The 23,438-nt window shown below is 43.9% G+C and overlaps 1 protein-coding gene and 1 pseudogene across 1 annotated transcript in view; one reads left to right on the forward strand and one right to left on the reverse strand.

Annotated features, from left to right (window-relative positions):
• Nucleotides 1-23,438, reverse strand: part of Aopep (aminopeptidase O (putative)) — a 304,401-nt gene that overhangs the window by 137,853 nt on the left and 143,110 nt on the right. The window lies entirely within an intron of this gene.
• LOC131912097 (protein tyrosine phosphatase type IVA 1-like) lies at nucleotides 116-18,968 on the forward strand (annotated as a pseudogene).

Here is a 23,438-nt window from a genome sequence, read left to right on the forward strand (position 1 = left end):
GATAATGGGAGAGAAAACATGTGGAGTCCTGTTAGCACCTGTCCTTGTGGCTACTCAGCGGGGCGGCTTTCTTAGCCCACAGAGTCTGTTATTACTGTGTGCGTGCCAGATCATGATGGATAGATGTGGCTTTGACGCTTTTAGACCTAAATCAAGCGGCAGTTTACGTTACTGGCAGCTGTTCAAGTTGCTGTTTCTGCCAGCAGTTGTCTTCGTCATCAAGCTGCTATTACCTGTAATAAGTAACCTGCACTAAGTTTTATACTGAAAAAAATTACAAGGCAATGGAAACGTTTACTATGAAATCTGGACTGTAAAAGAAGAACAGGTGTGAGAATGTGAAGTCCATGCTGTCAGGAGAGTGATCAAAGAAGATTGTTCAGCCAAAAATCCCAGCAGCTCACAGGCAAATCAGGAAGTCATGCGGAGGGCCAGGAAAAGCCAAAAAGAATAGAACCCCAAATCTTCCATTTCACAGTGGAGCTGACTGTGGAGTTAACAACCAAACAGGTGCCCTGGGTGAGGAGACTTCTGTGTAGCCCAGAGAAGAGCCCTGTGCCTACAAAAGAAAGACTCTCCATGAAAGCTGCAGGCCCTTACAGACTCATGTGACAAGAGCATCATGAGAGTGAAGGAGGGGCACTAACCCTCCCAGGGGTGCAAATGGCCCTGGGGCTGGCACCAGATGGGGAGTCATCTAATCTCATTTTCCATAGCTTCTTCTGTAACTCCAAATACCACGATTAAAAACTGCATAGATGAAGTGGGAGGAAGCAGGTGTCAGAAAGGAGGGACAAACAGAATCTTTGTTTTGCTTCCACCTTCAGCACTTAGAACTCATTTATGTTCTTCCTAATGAAGAATTTGTTCTTTAAAAACAAAACCGCGAATTAAAGCAAGTGAGCTGTGAGGACTTTCAAAGTAAGGAACTACACACCAGTTCCTTCTTTCAAAAGCCATTTGTTTGCCATCATGTCAGCTCTGCACAAGCCAAGATGGTGGCGTGCAGATTTCTGGTGCACCCCCGCAGCCACCATTAGAGAAAAACCCCACCTATATTTCCCTTGCACAATATCACCCATTCAGCTCAGAGAACTAAATTGCAATCGCGGGAGTCAGGACTGCCAAAATAGACAGCTTTCATGTGAAGTAATAACAGGGTAGGCACGCAAATGAAAAAGCATCTGCCAGGCTTCCGGAAAGCCCACAGAAACCCCACGTATTAAAAGCAGAGTTGAGGCACTGAGGACAAAGGGGTGCGGTGCAACGGCACCAAGAGTTGAGCAGGTTACTAGCTCAGACAAAAATGTAAGAAGGCAGGCAGGGAGGGAACCTACAGGCACAGGAGCCAGCCTCCCCTTTATCTTACCAAGAAAGAAAAATGGTGCAACCTGGCATTCTCAAATGAATGACCCCTGGCTCTGCCAAGTGTGATGCTACAGGAAAAGCCACAGAAATGCAAAAGTAAATAACATTCCAGACATACTGCTGGCAGTGGTCCACCTTTTAGCTAAAACAAAACAGTAACTTCAGACCGTATGAGGAGGGTCAAAGATGAGCCTGCCTGGAAAGAGTCCCGTGGCCAGAGTGACAGCCACGACCATGTGGGCAGAGACGAGACAGCTGACCCTGGCCCAAGCCAGGAAGGTTCAAAAGGGGGTGAATGGACTTGTAGGAGGACGGCCCTGTCTGGGGTGCACGGTTTTGTACCACTGGAGGCCCAGTCAAGGCCCATTTGAATGGCTAGTCCAGATGGCAGGAGGGACGCGTGAGAGTGGCCCTATGAGTATGCTTCATATTCCATCCTTCAGTTTTTCCCCTTTGAACAACCATTTCCACTAGACTTCCCTCCCTCCCCACCCTCTGAACTCAGGAAGCACCTCCAAGGCCTGGGTCCCTTGGGGATGGGCTTGGAGCAGATCTAGAGGAATCTAACGTAAGCTCCCGTTTCCTACCCTCAGCCCTTTCTTCCCAGACAACAGTAATCGATTTCCTACTGTCCTTGAGGAAGAAGGAAGTGTAACATTCTCTGGCAGACTGGAGGAATCAGAAGAAAGGGTGTCCAACTTGTTACAAGGACCGTGTTATCACCAGAGGCCTCTCCCTTGAAATCCATGTCCACGTGGGGTCCTGACTCTCGAGCTTCCAGTGACTACCAGTGCCCTGCATGAGTTTCAACGCTGAGGCCCTTTAATACAGTTCCTCATTTTGTGGTGACCCCAATCATAAAATTGTTTTTGTTGCTACTTTATAACTGTAATCTTGCTACTGTTATGAATCGTAATATAAATATCTGTGTTTTCTGATGGTCTTAGGCAACCTAAGGTCATTCAACACCTAATGGGGTCACGACCCATAGGTTGAGAACTGCTGTATTAGGCTCTCTTCCTAAGCAGGAAGAGAGATTTTTTTTTCTTAAAAGTAAATTAAAAACAGGGTGAGGTTGGAGAACCTTTCTCAAGGGTGTTAAAACAAACTTGGACATAAAGGATGACCAGAACATTCCTTCCAGGAGAAGTTCCTCCCTTTTTCCTGACTCTAAATGTCAGAATTCCTCAGGATAAGTAAACATTTTAGACATCTGCTTTCCTCAGTAGCTAGAAACACACCTCAACTCACTGTGAGGATCAACAGTCAATATCCCCTGTTAGCAGGTCTGTCAGCACCTGTAAGCACCTCACAACAAAGGAGCACTCAGAATGTCCAGACTACCACGCCCTTGGTGTGCAACGCCCATGCCCAGGTACACAGTAGAGTCCTGAACTCTCAGCTCCAAGCAGCTGGCTCAGACTTCACTTAGGACAAAGCCCCTGGAAAACAGGGCTGCTTTCTTATGCCCTGAAAGAGAGTTCAGCTGTCTCTACAAATGCCAGATTGCTGATTTACCATCAGGATACAGGGAGGACAATCACATTGCTAACATCTTCACACTAAAAACAAAGTTTTTTTTTTTTTTTTAAACCATAAGTCACTGAATTTATTGTTTTCCCAAATAAGAGTTAGGCAGGATTGATATTTTAAATTTTCAAAGTAACAGCCCCTCTCAAATTCTCTGGCACATTCTCTCTGCTGTACATGGGGTGTGTGGGGGTGGGGTGGTACACAGGGACAGGCAGACCTAGGCAGATCTGCTTGTCATCCTTCCCAGGAGACCACCAGCACAGTAGAGGCCAATCCTCCACAGAGTCCAAGTGCATTAGATGCCTGATGCTTGGGACACTCGACACTAAAAGTATCACCCTCGACCTGAAACACAGCCTCTAGACTGTCCTTTAAAGGACTCAACCAGCCAGATTAAAATGTTTAGTCCTTGGGGCTGGAGAGCTGTAAGAGCACAGTTAGAAGTACAGTTAAGAGTACTGGCTGCAGAGGACCCGGGTTCAATTCCCAGCACCCACGTGACAGCTCATGTCTGTCTGTAACTTCAGTTCCAGGGGATCTGACATCCTCACACAGACATACATGCAGGAAAAACACCAGTGAACATAAAAATTAAAATTAAAAAAAAAAAAGAATGTTGTATCCATTAATTTAAAACATGCTTCCAGCAGAGAAGGAAGGAGGGCCTTTGTGACTCCCAGGAGCTGCTCCCTTCCTGCAGGAGGAATTCAATTTGGAGAGGAAATGGAGAATTTCATCAGATCTTAAGTAGGAGCTGGTGTTTGATTTATTTCTGCTTTTTCTCCAGGGAGGCCTGACCAGCAGGCCCATCTTGCTGCTTAGGGAGAGAGAGAAAGCACTTAGCAGCTCAGGCCAGAAGCTGCAAGCCTCAGTATCTGGTCACAGCAGGCTGAGTAGGCAGAAAGGGGGATGAGAGCTATCACCTTGGCCCCAGCTACAACAGATTCTGAGTCCTCAGGGGGGTGTGGGGTGAGAGTGGGGAGGAGGGAGGGAGGAGTGGCCAGATGCACTTCTGTAGTAGTGTCATGTAGACATATTTACCAAGCTGGAACTTCTTGTAGACTTTAACGTTTTTTCTGAATTTTAACAACAAATGGAACCCACCATCCATATGTCTGAGAGGAAGAGAGAACCTGGACGAAGGCAAGGAGCTTTCCTCCTGCCAGGGTCCACTTGGATGGTTCCAAAGATCTTAGAGTCAACTGCATAAAAGCAACTGTGGTGGTGTTGTGTTCCCCAAAATATTGTGCACCCTAATAAACTTATCTGGGGTCAGAGACAGAACAGCCACTAGATACAGAGACTAGAAAATGGTGGCACACACACCTTTAATCCTAGCATTCCAGAGGCAGAGATCCATCCAGATCTCTGTGAGTTCAAGGCCACACTGGAAACAACCAGGCATGGTGACTCACGCCTTTAATCCCAGAAGAGAGCCTTTAATGCCAGGAAGTGATGGCAGAAAGCAGAAAGGTATATAAGGCGTGAAGACCAGAAACTAGAAGCTTTTAGCTGGTTAAGCTTTTAGGCTTTTGAGCAGCAGTTCAACTGAGAACCATTCTGGATGAGGACTCAGAGGCTTCCAGTCTGAGGAAACAGGGTCAGCTGAGGAATTGGCAAGGTGAGGAAGCTGTGGCTGGTTCTGTTTCTCTGATCATCCAGTGTTCACCCCAATACACAGCCCAGGTTTGATTTTATTAATAAGACCTAAGATTCATGCTACAAGCAACCTTCACTTGTGTGGCTTAACAGTATGCTGATATGGTTTGGACAACTGAAATATACAGGCAGAGGAGGCTGGGGGTGATCTCAAGAAGAGACAACCCCACCCTCTCAGGTTCACACCTGCTTCCTCTTTTCTCCATAGGCTGCCAAGTAATGCCTGCTGACTCTAGCCAGTGCATTTACCATGAGCTCCTGCCCGTAGAATCGAACTCTTCAGTTCCTCTTTGCTGGCTGTGGTCTAGTGTAAGGAATGCATCTGTCACCTCAAAGGCCACCATCAATGGCCTAGAAGGGCTGGCAAAACTTTCTCCCCTCTACCGCTGTGACTAGTCAGCAGCGAATGGCCACTTTCCATCTTCCTTACCTGAGACGCACTGTGGTAGATGATTCTTAAAAGGGTGTGTGTAAAAGATGATCAGTTTTTGGCTTAAGAGACTGACAGGAACCTCGAGAGGACACAGTTCTGAATAGCTAGGGGGAAGTTGCTACATGTAACCAGTGTTTCAGAGGACCGAGGTTTAGCAGAAAAGGCTACTGTTAGTGCCCCAAACCCCCAACTTGCACGTGTGTGTGTGTGTGTGTGTGTGTGTGTGTGTTTGCATGCCATGGTGCATGTGTGGAGGTCAGAGAACAATTAACCAGCTTACAAAGTCAGGCCCTCTTCTTCCACCTCATGAGGATGGGAGATTAAACTCAGGTTGTTAGGTTTGGCACCAGTAAAATTTTCTTTGAAATAAGCAACAATATCTAATCCTTCATTTAGCTGGATGAGTGTGGGCTCAAACTGCCAATGTGATTAAGTTGGAGTAACTAAGGCCCACCCCACATTAACTCATTCACAAGGCTCCAGGGATCCACCCGTCTCTGCCTCCTTAGCACTGAAATTACCTGCATGGCCCCACTTTCATATGGTGATCAAACCACGTTCTCCTGCTTGAGCAGCTGTCTCCTCAGCCCCGCATCCTCTCCTGCTCTCCTTCACTGAGGATGTACACTGCTGGTATGTCTGCTTAACACTGAGCACTGTCTCAATTGCTCTACCCCAACCTCAGGAAAGATGTTTATTATCCATTTTACAGATGGTGAAAGCAAGGCACACAGAGTTCCTCTCCCCAGGTTGGCAAGTAAAGTCACTAGCCCACAGTTGGCAGGCAATGGGGCTGAACCCAAGCAGTCCTGACTCAGCCCCACTCTGGTCCACTTTACCCTGACTCCTTGGGCTCAGCCATAGCTGCTGGGGTCCTGTTTTTCTTTGCAGCTCAAGCCCCTGGTGTGATGACCTCAGATTTCTCAGTGTTCTGTCAGTAGAGTCATGGAAACAAAGCTACCATCCATGTCTTAGGATCTCTGCTCCATATGGCTACATCACAGCCAGAACTGGCCTGATAAAATAAGCCTTTAGATCAGCAATATTTTAGCTTCTTCCCAGTAAGAAGGAAAGAAAGAGAAGAGTGGAGGAGAGATGGTACTCCACAACTGGTACCCTTATGTTTATCTTAAGGGCTCCTTAGAGAAACAGGTGAGGTTAGTTTCCAGTATATGGCTCCAAAGGCCCTGGAGGGGTCACACACCTATTTTAACTAAAGGCTGATATTCTTGCAGGTGGCATGGAATGGAACAATCATAAACTAAATGTGCTATAGAAGCCAAGATAGCAAAATGAGGGCACTGGGTAAGTGGAGGACCAGGGATAAGGAAATGGAGGAGGAAGAAACAAAGTGGGGGCAGTAAGTAGAGGGATGAAGAAGTAGAGAATGATAATAAGAAATTAAACAGGGAAAACACCGGATGTAGAGGAGATGAATGCAGTGGGTAGCAAGAGCAGGAAAACAAGGGCAAGTCTACTAAGATGGAGGGAGGAGCAGCAGCCTGGAGAAGTGGGAAGGGGGGGGGGGTTGTGGGGCGGCGCGCGCGACACGGGACGGGGACGGGACACTGTATCTGAGACACACACGATCAGACAGCCAGGCATGGTGGCTGTGATGGTGGTGGCCAGCTTATCCCTACCTAGTTAGCTTCTCTGTCGCTGTGATAAAACACTGATCAAAACTGACTTGCTAAGGAAGGTTTTATTTCAGTTTATACTTCTATGTCATAGTCTATCACTGAGGAAAGCTGAGAGGGGGACCTGGAGGTGGGAACTGAAGCAGAGACCACAGAAGAGTGTGGCTTACTGGCTTGCTCACCTTACCTTTCCTACACAGCCCAGGACTACCCACCTACTCAGGGATGGCACTGCTCAGGATGGGCTGGGCCCTCCTTTACCAATTAGCAATCAATAAAATGCCTGATAGACAAGCCCACAGGCCATGATGAGGCAATTCCTTAGTTGAGAGTCCCTCTTCCCAGGTGTGTCTAGGCTTGTGCGAAGCTGGCAAAAATTAACAAGCACACACCTTGATGGGTCTGTCCTCTGAGAGAACCCTTACTAACTAATGCAGTGGCACATACCTCAAATCCCAGCACTTGGGATGCTGTGGGAGGAGGATCATCTCAAGATTCAAGGCTATCCTGGGCTACATATATTCATATATTGAAACCCCGTCTAAAAAATAAAAAAATAAAAACAACAAAACAAACCCCATTCAAACCAAACAAAGAAAAAATCCATTAGGCCAAGGTATCAGAGCTCCAAGCTCATATTCTTAGGTTTGACATATAAGTTATCTTGGGAGAATTCACTTGGCCCAGAAGGGTAAGTGGCCCATACCTTGGTCCCATCAGGGGTTGTGAGGGTGCTTATGGGAGACAGAGACAGGTGCTAAAGCAGAACACAGATGACAGGAGAAGAGGAGTCTGGGGAGGGAAAGGACCTTGGAGACAAGACAGTGTTGCCAGTTTCATAGTTTAGTTGAGTACTGCTGAGAATCAGTGGCTGCCAACACCAATGCAAAGACCATTCTGATTGATAGAGTGGCAGACGCTTCATTTCTGTCTCACCAAGCAATAACAGACACAGAGAGACCATGGCCTAGGCTTAACCTCTCAAGCTAACTACCCGAGTACAACTAAGGCTCAACCATGGGCAGCTGGCTACACCTTGCTGGCACTGCCTTTCCTTCAGAAGCAGACAATGAATGTCTTTGATCTTCTAAAAATTCAGTGAAACTGAATGTGAGTGTTTTGTGTTTTAATGCTAAGGAATCAAGGCAAAATCAGGATTTGATTGAATTTCCCAACTTCATTTCCTGCATTGGACATGAACTACCCTAGTGGTCGTCATCGTTGTCATCGTCATCATCTTCTCCTCCTCCTCCTCCTCCCCCTCCTCCTCCTCCTCCTCTTCCTCCCCTTTCTCCTCCTTCTTTGGTTTTTTGTTTGTTTGTTTGTTTGGTTGGTTTTTTTTTTTTTTTTTTTTTTAGTTAGCAACACTCTGGAACTCAGTTTCTGAGATTTTAGAGACACATCCAAACACACCATATAAGCAAATATTGACTGTATTGCAACATATGTTTTGAATTGTCTTTAATTACACTGGTGCTCAAGGCTGCATGTTTTCTGCAGGGTCTGGAGAACTGTCCTGGTAAGTACCTTCCAATTAGGAATCACTGCAGCACACAGATAACAAAACATGATACTCTCTACTCCCTCACCTCTCAACCAGAGCAATGCTGTTTGTTCCCACAGAGCTAATCAAATGAGCCTCCACCATGACACAGGACATGCCTTAATTTAATATGGTAATGCATTTTGCTTTGTCCCAAAAGGGCAATACAATGGTGAACCCAGAACTGTAATGTGGAATGTGCTGTATACAAGAGTCTGTCATTTGTGGTTACATGGAAGCCTGGAAACTGCTGCATGAAGAGACAAGTCTGGACAGACAGCTTGCAACCACCTTCAACAAGAACAGTTTGATTGTGGTTTCCTTTGAAACTCATTGGAGTCACAAGTCAGGCCTTCTTGTGATTCTCATCTAGAAAAATCGACTGGGGTATTTCCCCCAAAGTAGTAGACATATGGCCAGAAAGTAGTAGATGCAAACTTAAGATGCAGTAGACTGAGAATCTGAGGACCCCAAATGAAACGCACCTAGGTGCCCTGTAGGGGCTGGCAAAGACATATTTGAAGCAGAAAGGTCAGTCTGCACAGCAGTAGGCCTGAATAAAACAGAAGTTGATGGCAAATACATCAGAAACTGATAGAGAGTTCTAGAAGCAAGATGCTGAGGTAAAAGGAAGTTCAAGTTTCCCTTTGCCAGAGAGTTACACTGTTGGGAAGCAGGAAGCTACTGGGGAGGAGGCATGACAGCCAGCTCTGTAATTTGTCAGAAATGAAACTCACAAAAAGACAAAAGAAGAAGATGCTCTAAAGTCCCTTGACAGTTGAGAGTTGGTGTCAGTGTTGTTGGTGGTGATGTTAGAGATGGTGATGGCCATTGATGGAAGATGGTGCTTTTATAAGAATGTTCCACCTGATTTAAGCATTGCACAGTTTACATTTATAGATACCTCATATTCCCTGCTTGATACACATACTTTTTATGTATCAATTAAAAACAAAGTTAAAGAAGAAACAGAGAAAGGAGAAATACTCCTCACACTCACCTCTTCATTGAAAGTGGGAGACTCAAGTTTCTTGGAGGTCACTCCTCTGTCACTAGCTTAAGCTTGCTGCCTCATCTTTTGTGGGCATTTGGACTGGCTTCTTGGTTTTCATGGCAAGTCCTACCACCTTAGTTTATGAACCATGAAAATACTTAGCAAATTCTGCTTCATAGAGAAGGCAAAGACACACATTTCAGCCTAGACTGGGTCAGTCACTATAAGTTGCAAATTTTTGAGGGTGGAATTAATTAGGCTTATTGTGTTTCTGAAATCCAAACACAGCTTCAATGATTACTAGCCACTAATGGCTTATAATGAAGGCTGAGCTTGTTAGCTAAGCAAACAACTGACATGTTTGTTTAAAGTGTAAACAGAAAAAAATTCATGAATTAAATGAATGAATTCACTGATTGTTCTCTGCTGCTTATAAAGAACTATTCAGCTGCCACAGTGTAACATCACCACCTTTGTTAAAAGGATTAGCCTGCTGGAGTTATCCTTATCGACTCAGAAATCTCAGTGTGCAAAGTGAATGGCTCTTGATTTTGGAAAGGATCATCTGCATCAAGGATGCTGTTAGGGATGAAGAATAACCTAGCTATTGGGGGATTCATAAATAAGCCAGCTTTAAGAACAGTAGCCAAGCCTCCTGACTTCAGATAGCAACTCCACAGACAGACCAAACACAGCTCAAGGAGACCAAGGGACAAGATGCCCATTGCTCTCCAGGGTGGTCCTAGAAAGTGAGGGGCAGATGGTCATTCTCAAAGCATTCAAGTCAACCAGCATGCCTTTTAGAAGGCAATAAACCTTCCCAGAAACAAAATAAACACAAGTTTTCCCCTCAGAACCTCATGCTTCTAGCTGACCTTTTCCCTTACAAGCTCCATTTTTCTTTCCCATTCTTCCCCCAAAGAAGTGTGTGTGTTGTATGAGGCACCAGCTGGAGTTAATTTCTCTGAATGGCTCCCTTGAGTCTCCTCCCATGTCCCCAGTCCCAGGTAGTGGCTATCCCCAGCTGTAAACAACAGAAGACAGACAGAGACTGCCCTGTATCACAGGCTGTCTCCTTCATGGGACTGAGACCTCTGGTTCAGGGACTAACCAGAACTCTTGGCCTTTCGATTTTCCCCCATTCATCTTTACACGCATGGTCCCAAGCTGGGCACCACGACTTCAGCCATCATTTTCATGTTCAACATGGAAAAAGTGAATAGGTACTATACCAGCAGCATTTGTCTTTTCATCAAGACAACAAACTTTCCCTGAGAAGCCCACAGCTGTCTTCTGGTAACCGAGGCCCACACTTTTTGGTTATCTAGTTATGAGGCAGCATGGGAGAGACCATCTTAGGCATTTTGATTCTAAATGACAGGTAAATTGGCAGGGTACATGAAATCCTACAGGGTTGACTATAGCAGCTTAGTGTACCCTTCCCTCTTCTAACAGCTACCCATTTCTTAAAGTGAATAATAAAGTCAGCTCTTAAAATAAGAAAGCTTCAGAAAGAGACAATCCACTACAATGTTAATAGAAATGAGGTTAGAGAGAGGGTAGCTCACCCCACAGCCAGGCTTCTAGCTCAATGCACTCAACTCAGGACCAGTTCCAGACGCATGCACACACACGCATACACACACACACACACACACACACACACACACACACACACACACACACGCCTGCTTTTACCCACAGGCACACTCTCTGAATCTCTTGGACTGATTTTGCTTTGCCACAGAACCACACTTGTTTTGTAAGTGAAAGGTACTTGGTGCCCTCCAGATGTTGTGAAACAGCACTGATGCTCTCATACAGCCGTTTGTTTCATTTCCTTTCAGACAGTAAAAACATGCAGCAGCAACACACCCTCTCCATCCTGGCCAGCTGCAAAACTACATTACATCTTAAATGACATCATTCAGCTGCTACATGAAGCCAGTGGCTGCTCTGAGAAACCTGGGTGAGGTAGGGACAGCATGGGTGGAAATACCACGAAGTTAGTCAATTTCACTCTTTTTATTAGCACTGTTTTTTCCTGCCATGAAGCTTCAAAACTGAAATGGTGGCATCTACGTTGTCTGCCCAACATCTCTTATCTCTGAGACTAACCACACTGGCCAGGGATGCTCTGCTTCCAAACAGACAATGAGAAGGAACAAGGGAAAACTCATTCTAAGTCACTACTTTAAGGGGTGGAGGATCAGCAGCCAGGGCCCAAGCAGTGGCTTCAGAGCATGGTGAACCATCTCTTCTACCTGAGTCAGTTATTTCTAATGTGACTACAAGCAGAATTCATGAAAATAGACACACACTGAACAGCAACAGTAATAACGGTAGTGAAAAGAACACTCAGTTCTGAAGGCTACTGGTGCTGTGACACAGAACTCATCAGAAAACGATCTCCTTAAGCATGTACAACAACCAGGACAGGACCCGGTCCTTGGTATGTATGAATATGTACAGAAGCTTACATGGAGGTCAGAGGTCAAGATTGGATGTCTTCTTCAATTTCTTTCCACCTTATTTTTTGAGACAGGGTCTCTCACTGAACCTAGGGCTCACCAATTTGGCTAGACTGGCTGGTCATGGAAATTCATGGATCTTCCCACCTCTATTTCCCTGGTGGGCTAAGAGGCACATGCCTATGCCTAGCTTTCACATGTGTGCTGGGAATCGAACTGAGGTCCCCGTGCTGGTGCAGCAAGCACTTTTCAGATGAAGCCCTTGATCCATATGGGTGATTTCACATGGCTCATCCTGACAGACCCCTCTCCCCTGCAGACTCTTCTCTGCAAGGATGCCCATGCTTTTCCAGCAACGTGTCACAGGGGTGCTACACATCATCATCTAAAAGCACAGAGATTAGACAGGACCCAGGCAATGCTGCTTTTCTGAGACTAGTGCCCCTCTATCCTCTGCCCAGTGGGAAGCTGGTACTTCAGGGTTAATCACATGCTTTATTAAAGATGGAAAACAGGAGTAGCCAGCATAGTGTACTGTCAAGAAGAAAACTACTCCCGGGGAAGAACCATTAACTCAGAGCAGTGACAGAGACTCCAGGCCTATGGTATCCAGCAGGTAGATGGTTTCAGGGGTAACAGGCAGGGGACATCAGGGCACAGATGAGTTAGCATCAATGCAGGGAAGGCCTGGGATCTTCTGAGATTGCTGGACACTCACTGGAAGGGGCTTTCTGAAGTCCGACTACTTCCCACTCTCACAAGAGAAACAAAGGCCCAGGGAGCCAGCCTCCTTCCTACTACAGGGTAGGAGCTGCCTCTATCTGTCTCCCTAAGGCTTCAAAACACTTAATTCCATTTTACAAAATCTGGTCACAACAGAGCCAATCAACAGCCTTTTCCTGACTTGCTCACAGCTAGAAGCTTATGGAGACTTGGGGAAGAAAATGGGCGTGACACCTCTGTAGCCATACCACAGATACCTGAGATAATGCCACACCCTGTCACAGAAGCCAGATTACTAAGAATTGGTAAGACCTGGGCTTTCTTCTGCTGGTAAAGTTGCTCTTAAAGGAAATTTCAACTACATCTTTTTATTTATTTTTTATTTCTGGTCACTGGTTTAATGTGAAAGGAAAATAACAAATATGAAGGGAATGGTGTCTACCACTGTTCTCTGTAACGCTGACACAGTTCTGTAACAATAGCAGGCAACCCTCTTGTTTTTCTTCTTGTTTTTCATTCATTTACTCTAAGGATCTAAACAGTCACCTTTAAGCTAAAACATCTGCAGGGAGGGTGGAAGCCTGGTACGAAGAAACACTGGGTAATGCTGGAGCAGTAACATGGGTAACCTTAACTACAGCGTGTTTGCTTTTACAAACACTGTAATGTATGAAATAAAATATTAATAGCCATTACCTCAGTTTTTCTGAGAACAGACCTGAGTCACAACTCTGTGTGGCATGATTTCCACTCACGTGCCTCACCAAGTGAGTGCTATTCATGTTATGAGGCCCTGGAAGCTTCAGAGCAGGCAAGACCAGACCGACTATGTGTTTTTAGACCATAATGTCATGGAGTAAGTTGCTTATTTTGGCAACTTAGATCATTCCTCCAAATTTACCGCCTACTCCGCACTAAAGACTAATCCCCTACAAAAACGTATGAGGAGAGATGGCAAAAGTATTTTAAGTAGAGAAAGGAAGACGTTAGGGCAAGATTAATATCTCCACATAGTAACAGCTAACTTTGTGACCACTTGACTGAACTCTGACATTTGAAGCATCGAAATAGCAAAATATTTGTGTAAATAAATGTATTTCCAATGCCTGGAGCGTGCATGCGTGCTGCAGCTAGGTTTTAAACTTTGTGTGGCTAACAAGCTTAGCTTGTTGGGGACTTCTGACAGGTCTGGCTTTCTTTGCCTGCCTCTGTTGGCCTCTGTCTTCTCAGAAAGCTCTGAGCTCTCCATGGCCTCAAACCCACTGAACTGTTTTGTATGTGATGATTTTACTGCTGACCTAAATGAAAGAATCAAAGTTAAGTGCCTTTCCTCTTCCCCACCTCTTTCTTTCCCTTGATAACTGCTTTCAAATCAGTGTTTAGCACTGATCCTTCAAGTCCCTTGTGTGATAGTGTAAAGTGAGCATTCCATATTTACTGGTTGGAGGCCTAGAAGGGAGCATGCAACTTGAACTAGCAGGATGTGATTCTGGAATGGCCAGAGGCTGGACTAAATCTCTCTGCCACAGCTTAGCATCAGAGCTCCTTTCAGTGGCCAGCCACACTAAGGTGTCTCTTTTAAATTCATGTAATAAATCTGGTGTGGCTAGAGAGATGGTGGTGGACTGTAACCCACCCACAGGCAATGACGTCAAAAACTCTAGAAGGGAACACTGGGCTTCTCTGTTCTCCAGAAACTTCTGCTGTGTTAAGCAACTTGAGAAGGAAGCAGACTTTCCACTAAGCAATCGCCACTTTGGCAGTCACCAGAGACAGCCTGGTGTCTTACACTTCCGCTAGCAGGAAAAGTGTAGAAAATTATTTCCACAAATTAAAATGGAAGAAACTCAAAGTTCAAAGAATCTTGGAGTTAAAAGGAACTTGGGGGTCCAAAACTGACGCTCAGAGCAGACTGAGACAGATAGTTGCCCCTCGCTTTCCCAGGCACCCACCTCATCTTCACAAAATTCACTGCTTGTCCCTTGGTTGGTGACTCAGAGGAGAGTACAGCTCTCAGTCCGCAGAGGGAGGGGTGGCATCCACAGAACAGCCATCTTGCTTGTAAGGTAGCTCAGTGCAAGTTGGAGTGTGTGTGTATATGCGCGTGCGTGCGTGTGTGTGTGTGTGTGTGTGTGTGTGTGTGTGTGTGTGTGTGTGCAGGTGCGTGTGTAAGCTGTGCAAAACTGGGCCTCCCTTGTCTCTTCTGTAGAAAACAACCAGAACATATGAATAGCTTGTTTTTGCTGGGGTCTGAGGCTGAACAACACTATCCCCGCCTGTGCCAGGGCCAACCACTAGACCTGTCAGTTCTTTGGTTTTCTCCTCTTGTCAAAGGACCCAGAAGGACACCTGAGAAACAGACATCACAGAGTAGGTCTGTCTGACACACACACACACACACACACACACACACACACACACACACACCACACCTGGTTGCACATCTCATTTTGGGGAGATTAGTGCTCCTGTGACGTCATTTACAAAGCTTCCTGTATTTTCCTTAGGAAATTAACTTTCCAATGGCAAAAGGGTAATCCTTCAATTAATAAAGTCAATAGTGATACCCTTTCAATTTCTCAATAGCTTTGTGAGAGCTGTAATCTGTTTCTCCTTCAGCTGAGCCTTCCCCTTTTCCTTAAGCCTCTATTTTAGAGGTTTAGAAAATGGAAATGACTGGCCTTGAACCGGCAAGCTAGCAGCTAGTAGAGGCCACTTCTTCTTGCTAATACTATGGGTAGCATGTGGAGAGAAGCCCATTTCCATGTATATTCTGAGACTAGACAGAGTTGGACAATTAGGGCAGAGGGTGGACAGTGATAATGAACCATTTATTCTTTCTAGAAATACTTACTGGTGGCCTCCTAAGTGTCAGGCCTGTGTTTGGGACACAGGCTACATGGCAAAGAGAAGGGACATGGATTCTGGTTTGGAGATCACAGTCTAGGAGGGGAGATACTCAATAGCAAAGTTTCTCACTTATTAAGTGACCCATCTTTTATCTCATTTCCTAGATTCTCACAGTGCAAAGTCCAGGTTGCCTTTGGACTTTTCCATCTCCTTCAAGCATTCTCTTCCTCTCCCTCCTGTCCTCAGCAGTGCCCACAACCACCTCCCACTCTCAGCAAAAATGACAAGGGTGATGGATGACTCCTCACAGTGCCTGACTGCTTCAGTTTAAGTGTTGGCAGTTGTTAGTGATGAGTGTTATTATCTAATTGCTGATAGATCCCATTATTTATAGCTTTCCATCATAGTTCTCACTGGAAGTCCTGAATATGTGTGCCTGTGTGCATGGGTTTTCCAGAACACATTTTATGGTCCATGTTTTAATACAGTTGGAGCAAAAGTGTAAAATGGGCAGCTTTCTGAGAAGGGCTCAATGACATACAGAGGAAAAAAGGGCATGTGATTAATAATCTGTCCCTCCAAATCTAACTACAGAAACAACAGAGAACAGGAGTTTCTACTGTTTATATATATATATATATATATATATATATATATATATATATATATATATATATATATATTTTCTCTCTTCTGTATATAACTCCTAGTTTCTTGTTCCACACGCAGGCCACTTCACCTCCCCTCATTGAGATCTGGAGGTGTCAGACAGTCATTAAGGCAATTCCCACATAGCCAAGTTTACAGTGTTTTGAAATCACTTGTCTTACATGATACGTACACACAGCAAAAAGAAACCCATTAAACTTACTAAAAGATCACACTCACTGCCCTCCATTCACAGAGATGGCTACAACGGAGAGAAAAATCTAGACTATACAAAGTGTGCACGGTGGCAGAGAGGATTTTGACTTGCTTTATTCTGCAGTGACACAAACTGCCCCTTGTAACACATCCATCAAGAAGATATCTGTTGTGCTTTTGTGCAATGGACAAAGATGCTTTTTATCAATTCTCAGAAGTCTGCAGGACACACCATTCATGCTGTCAACTCCCCCAAAACCCTTTCAGCAAATAATAAAACCCATCAGGGACAAATGTCAACATACTAATTTGTTAAATTCAAAACAAAAGCAACATTTGGGCAAGGCACTTCCCTTCATGTTCTATCAGCACTTCGACTCATGCTGAGTTTGCAGCAACCCACAGATTCTCCAATATTAAACAGGGATGTATTATAGTGACCAAATTGGGGACAGTATCTCCCCACAGCTACACTAGCTGGGCAGCTGACACACATGCTAATCCTAACATGCAACTCTGTCTAGAGTCCTAGAAATCCTATAAAGATTCCCATGCCTAGTAACAGAACTGAGAGGGAATTCAGATAAATAAGAAAATAAACCAGAAACATACAATTGAAATCTCTGAAGAGGACCCTAGAGCTTAATCCAGTAAGCCCAACCAGAGCAGACTGGTTTGTATATGTATGTTTGTTTGTGGCATGCTAAGAAAACATTTCGCCACTCAGCAACACCCACAACTACAAAACTCAATTTGGTATCAGGGAGTAGATTCCCATGTAGGCCATGATGGCCTCAAACTCACTATGTAGCTGAGGCTGACCTTTAATTCTCGATCCTCCTATCTCTATGTCTTGAGTGCTAGAAGGTGTATGCCATCGTGACTCACCGAAATATAATTTTTAAAGGTATGGAATACACAAACAACAGTACCTTCTTATTTATTTTTCTTTGTCTAAAGCAAGATCTCATATGGCTCAGACTAGCTTCAAACCTCATGTAGTTGTTATGTAATTGAAGCTGGCCTGGGACTCCTGAACTTCCTGTCTCCACTTCCCAAATGCTGTGATCACTACCACACAGGTGTATTTTTAACAAAGGCTGAAGGAAACAGCAGGGCAGGCACGGTGAGGTTCAGAGTTTTACCCACAGAAACACAGCTTCCAGACAATCTACCTGTGTTATGTTATTGAGGTCCAGTGAGATGCCTCACTGGGCAAAGGTGCTCACCAGCAAACCTGGCCACTTAAGTCCACATTTGGTCTCTGGAGCCACATAAAGGTAGAAGGAGAGAACCAACTCCACAAATCTCTCCCCTGGCCTCCAGACACACTTGCTTCCCCAGTAATAATAGCTGTACTATTTTTAATTAAAAAGAAAACTGCTTCAAATGGTGTCCAATACCCTAGAGGGGGAATATCACAGTTACTGAAGAACTAGTGAGTCTGGCATAGGCTCATTCTAACTGGGTAACCTCAGGCCAGGGTCTTAACCTCTTGGGGCCTCTGTTTCCTCCTCTGAAATGAAAATCACAATCACTTTGCAGGGAAGCCAGGAGTATCTCCAGTGCCACACATGACGCTTCCACACCACTGGATCCATGTGCCTTGCTAGGACTTACTTAGGATCAGCCCATTTCACTTTCTTTCCTCTTATAGAAACTAATTTAGTTGGGTTTATTAACATTCAACCAAAGGGACAGAGAAGAGAACTGTTTTGGACAAAGAGAAGGCAACAGGTCCAGATATTTTAAAAGCTTATCTACTTGATTGTAATGTACCACATCTGAACCAATTGCCATAGCAAGCTAGAAGGAATGCACGTAAGACCACACATCCTTCAGGTGCCATTCTCCCCTGGGACTGTCTGGGGGTAAGAAACACCACACACATTAAGTCATGTGTGTGAAAATTTCATTTCCCACCTGTTTTTTGGACACAGTACCTTCCTGTGTCTCTAGTCTCTGTGTGGACATATTGTAAAGGATAACCAGCTGCTGTGCTATACCCTGTCTCCACCTTGTATCTGAGGAAAGCAAGATGCAGGCAGCCTTGTGAGTGTCCTTCCCACCTTCTGAATACCATTCACCCTGAGCCCTCCTCAGCCTCTGCACCCTATTCTATTTATGTGATCACACAAGCATGGAGAAAATGAGCTGGGTCTTCTGAGCATTTGAACACACATCAAGGAGATGTTTTGATATCACAGGTGCTTACAGTCAGGAAGAATCCTTAAACAAATTTATAGAGGAACTTAAGAAGTATGGAGTTACCACAATAGTAAGAGTATGTGAAGCAACTTACAACACTACTCTTGTGGAGAAAGAAGGCATTCTCGTGTTCTTGATTGGCCTTTTGATGATGGTGCACCATCATCCAACCAGATTGTTGATGACTGATTAAGTCCTGTAGATTAAGTTTTGTGAAGAACCTGGCTGCTGTTTTGCTGCTCATTGTGTTGCAGGCCTTGGCAGAGCTACAGTGCTTGTTTGATTATTATTTTTTTTTTTTTAGTTTTTTCGAGACAGGTTTTCCCTGTGTAGCTTTGTGCCTTTCCTGGAACTCACTTTGTAGACCAGGCTGGCCTCGAACTCACAGAGATCCGCCTGGCTCTGCCTCCCAAGTGCTGGGATTAAAGGCGTGCGCCACCACCACCCAGCTGCTTGTTGATTATTGATTAATGTATGGCATTAATTGAAGGTGGAATGAAATATGAAGATGCAGTAGACTTCATAAGACAAAAGAGGAATGGAGCTTTTAATAGCAAGCAACTTTTGTATCTGGAGAAGTACTGTCCTGAAATGTGGCTGCGCTGCAAGGATTCCAATGGTCTTAGAAACAACTGTTGTATTCAATAAAACTGGGGTGCCTGATGCCATTGCCTTGGAAGTGGAACTTCAGTTGGGACATGATTTGTCATACATAATTAACCAATATGTCAGATTATTGAATAAGTCTACTGAAGCTTCCACAGTAATATTGAAAACCAGTTTTAACAGGCCACATCTGGATCATATTGTCTTTGGAATTTTTAACTGGAGAAAGACATTTGATTATAAAGGCTGCTAAGTTAAACCAATATGTATATTTTAAAGGTATCTTGACTTCAAAATCTGTGTCTAAGGATACGTTGCTTTAGAAAAGAGGTTCTGTTTTTGTTTCCACAGAAGATGAGAACCTATGGATTGCTTCCTGGCTAATATGGTTTGATTGAGGAAGAACCCCTGAAAAATCTCCAATGGGAACAGATGGCCCAAATGATCAAAACGTTTCAGAGTACCTCTATTGCAGTTTCCTCTGAGTTCTACATCCAGAAAGGCTTCAAGGCTATACAGGGTGAGACGATCCAGTCTCACAGACTACTCCAGTCAGGACTTGACCCTAATCCTAAATTTTCTCAGGGTCCCCATAAGATCAACTGTGCCCCCAACAAGCTGGAAGTAGCCTAGAAAACTATGCCCACATTCCCAAAAAATGGATTATGGATGTTTGTCTTTGTTTAGGGGGTTTGGTTACAAATTGTTATTGGTCATAGTCAATCTCTTTCTAAAAGAAGAAAGGAGGGTGTGATATAGAAATGATGGGAAAAAAGGGTAGACTATTAAATCTACTTTAATCCAAAAATATGTTAATCTTACATATTTACATCAGTATGGATTTTAGTTTATTGATATAAATTTAAAGTTAATCTTGTTATACTGTATATATATTTCTACTCTTGTTTAGGGTATTATCTCTATGCAGCTCATTTAAAAATGTAATATATAATTAAGAAATGTGGATTAATAGTAATCTATAATCACAAATTTATGGTCATGTTAGGTATGTTTTCAAGGCCATACAGAGATATATTTTAGATAGATAGGCAATCTTCAAACACTTCAAAGACCTACAGAATATAGCACTTAAAATGTTTTAAGGACTTAGACTTTTCTCGACAGTGAGACACATCTGCTCCTGGCATCACCAATTATTTCAAAGAGGATGATGGGCATCAAAGAAACTCCATATGGAGTTTGTTTTCCTTATGGCAAAAGCCATGTGGGCAAAGAAAGTGCCCTTGCCTTGACTGCTAACAGTAGGCTGTACAAATTGGACAAGCAGGACACAAAAGAAAATGACTTTTGAACTTTGCTAAGACAAGGTGGGACAGTCCTTCAAAAATCTGGCTTCACAGATAAGTCTGTCAGATATGCTAGGTCTGTAGGCTGAAGATGGATGCCCCAACGTTGCAGAGGAACTTTGGGTGACTGTCCAGGCAACCTGATGTCCTTGTCATTAGGTAGTATTATATCTTTCTGGGGTCATTGATGTAGTTGAAGACTAAATAGTTTTAGTTATAATTCTCCTTTGTTATGATAAAAGATAAGTTAGATATGAAACTTTAGACTCACAAATATAAAATGATAGAATATTTTCTTTAATTTTGCCAAATACAAATAGACTAGATATTGTAACTATAATTCTTGCTTGATAACTGTTTGTTAAATATAATTTTACTATATTAAAGCTAAAATCTTCCTTTTTGGTTAGATAGAAAAGGGGAAATGCTGAGGGATGTCTTTCTGTATGCTGTGAATATATGTTGTTCCCACTGGTTAATAAATAAGCTGATTTGGCCTATGGTAAGGCAGCTTAGAGGCAGGCAGGACATCCAAGAGACAGGAAAGAGGAAGGCGGTGTCTGGAGAGATGCTGTGAACTGCCACCAGGAGAAGCAAGATGTGAAAGGAACGGTAAGCCATGAAGCCACATGACAACTTATAGATTAATAGAAATGGGTTAAGTTATAAGAGCTAGCTAGCAAGAGGCCTGCCATAGGCCATACAGTTTGTAAATAATATTAAGCCTCTGAGTGATTATTTTATAAGTGGCTGCGGGTCCGTGGGGCCGGGTGGGACCAGAGGAACTTGGGACCTGAGAAACCCTAAGACTACCCTGCTCTGACCCGCAAACTGCTGGACCAGAATCTGCATTTTAGCAAGATCCTCAGATGACTCATGAAACATTAAAGTTTAACACTTTTAAAGCTAAGATCAGGTCTGACAAAATGGTTGTTGCCAAGTTTGAGCCCTAGAACCCACATGGTTGGAGAAAATTGAACTCCTCAAAGTTGTCCTCTGACCTACATATACACATTCTTCCCCCAATAAATGAATGAATAGATGTAAAATCAAGTCAGAAGTTCATGCACTTTAAGAGAGTGATAGAAGCACTGCTGACTTTCATTGCTGACTTCTTGGCCTATTTTTCTGGTTGCTAATAACAGATGTGTGGCTAGCAGCGGGGGTTATAAGAGTCAACAGTGACTCCATGCTGAGGGGATAAAGTCCTCACTTACTTAGCAGCTCTCACACACACTGGCATTCAGAAGCCCCAGGCCAGAGGCAGGGCCAGTGTGCACCAGAGCAGCTGGCAGCATGCTGTCAGGAATGCACCTGGGGAGGTGGTACAGAGAGGACACCTGTTCTTTGTTGACTTCAGAAACGGAGGTGCTTGACTTTATTATCTATTTGGTTTTTCTCCACTAAAAGCTGGAAGATATCTTAAGCCTATCAACTCTACATGAGTAACTGATTATGCGGGGGGCCATATTCTACTTAATTGTTTTGATATCTCCCACCCAACCATATGGTAATGTGACATTTCATACTATTTACTCACTTTTGCATGAATTAGAAATAGGCACCCGAATAGCAACTGTCTACAACAGGAGGGGCTCTAGAGCTGTCATAGTTGCAAAGGTCTGATAGCAGGCAGACTGGCCCATGTACAGTTACCATGGGACATGTCCTGCTTCCCCGTGACTAAACTGTGTCTTTAGTGCAAAGCTGCATGATTTTGCTTAAAGCCATTTCCCAAAATCTGAGATACATCCAGAACTCAAAACACGTTCTCAGCCCAATATAGATGACATTTGGATTGTATAGACACGCCAGTCTCCTCACTTAGGTGGAAATGAAAGTTACCAAGGACTAAAGTGTCCCCCAAAAGGTTCAGAGAGTTACTGGTATTCCTAAGATGATGGTCTGCTTGCCTTGGAATCTATTGGATTACCATCAAACACTTTTACCAGGAAAGGAGGGGTGTTCAGTGAAAGAAGGGCCAGTCAGTGGCGGGGAAAGTGCTGCTGGCCTGAGAGGAGAACTCACAGAACTAGTGCCGGGAGGAGTTCGCATCAGCTCTTTTGTTGTTATTGTTTTTTTCGAGACAGGGTTTCTCTGTGTAGTTTTGGAGCCTGTCCTGGAACTCACTCTGTAGACCAGGCTGGCCTTGAACTCACAGAGATCCTCCGCCTGGCTCTGCCTCTGGAGTGCTGGGATTAAAGGTGTGCGCCACCATCGCCCTGTGCATCAGCTTTTTTTTTTTTTTTTTTTCCTTGAGACAGGGCTTCATGAAGTCCAGCCTGGCTTGAATACATTATGTAGCTGAGGACGACCTTAAATTTCTGGTCTCTTTGTCTCAGACTCCCATATGTTAGAGTTACAGGCTTATGCCACCACACCAGACTCAGTTCTTTTTTTTTTTTAAGTCAGGATCTCACTGTGTAGCTCAGGCTGGTCTTAAACCCAGAAGCCACCTGTTTTAAACCAAGTGCTGAGATAAGCATGTGCCACCAACACCCAGCCTGAAGCTAAAATTATTTTTATGTAAACATGTTCATCATTTTTTCCTCTTTATATTGTAAGGATTTTGTCTGTAAAAAATTTCTCATATCAAGATAATAAACAGATTTATACATTTTTTTAAAAAAAACTGCGATTTTATGGTGTTGTTGTTGTTGTTTTAAAATAAACAAGTCACTATCTCATCTGGAATTTATTCTGGTGAAGGAATCATAAAATTGTATGTAGATAAATTCCAAACCGTTAACTGGTTGCTGCAGTAATATTTGCTATCAAGCCATCTTCCCCCCAAAGGTGCTATTTGGCTACACAGGAGGCTCAGGGCCAGTTTAGACTACAAAAGACCCTATCTCAAAAATAAATATGGTGCTTAGTAGTTTATTTTTTCTGTGACTATGTGAAAATACTCTTGACAAAGGCAACTTATCAGGGAAAGGACTTATTTTAGGTCATAGTTCAAAGGGGCCATCTGTTATGGCAGGGAGGTATCAGCATCACGAGGTTGAGGCAGTTGGTCATGTTGCTTCCATAGTCAGGGACAAGAAATGAGAAATGCCTCTTTAACTTATAAAATTGTAGGGAAAATTTTAGGTCATCTTTCTATGCCCTGCAGGCAGTGTTAATTTGTATAATAAACGCTATCTGGTACAAAATGCTGGTCATCCATGTGTTCTTAGAAAACCATTTATTTCAGCCCGACTGTCAGAACGATTATCTGAAAAGTTCATAAAGTACTCCTC

The sequence above is a fragment of the Peromyscus eremicus genome, chromosome 5, assembly GCF_949786415.1.
Source record: "Peromyscus eremicus chromosome 5, PerEre_H2_v1, whole genome shotgun sequence".
NCBI lineage: Eukaryota > Metazoa > Chordata > Mammalia > Rodentia > Cricetidae > Peromyscus > Peromyscus eremicus.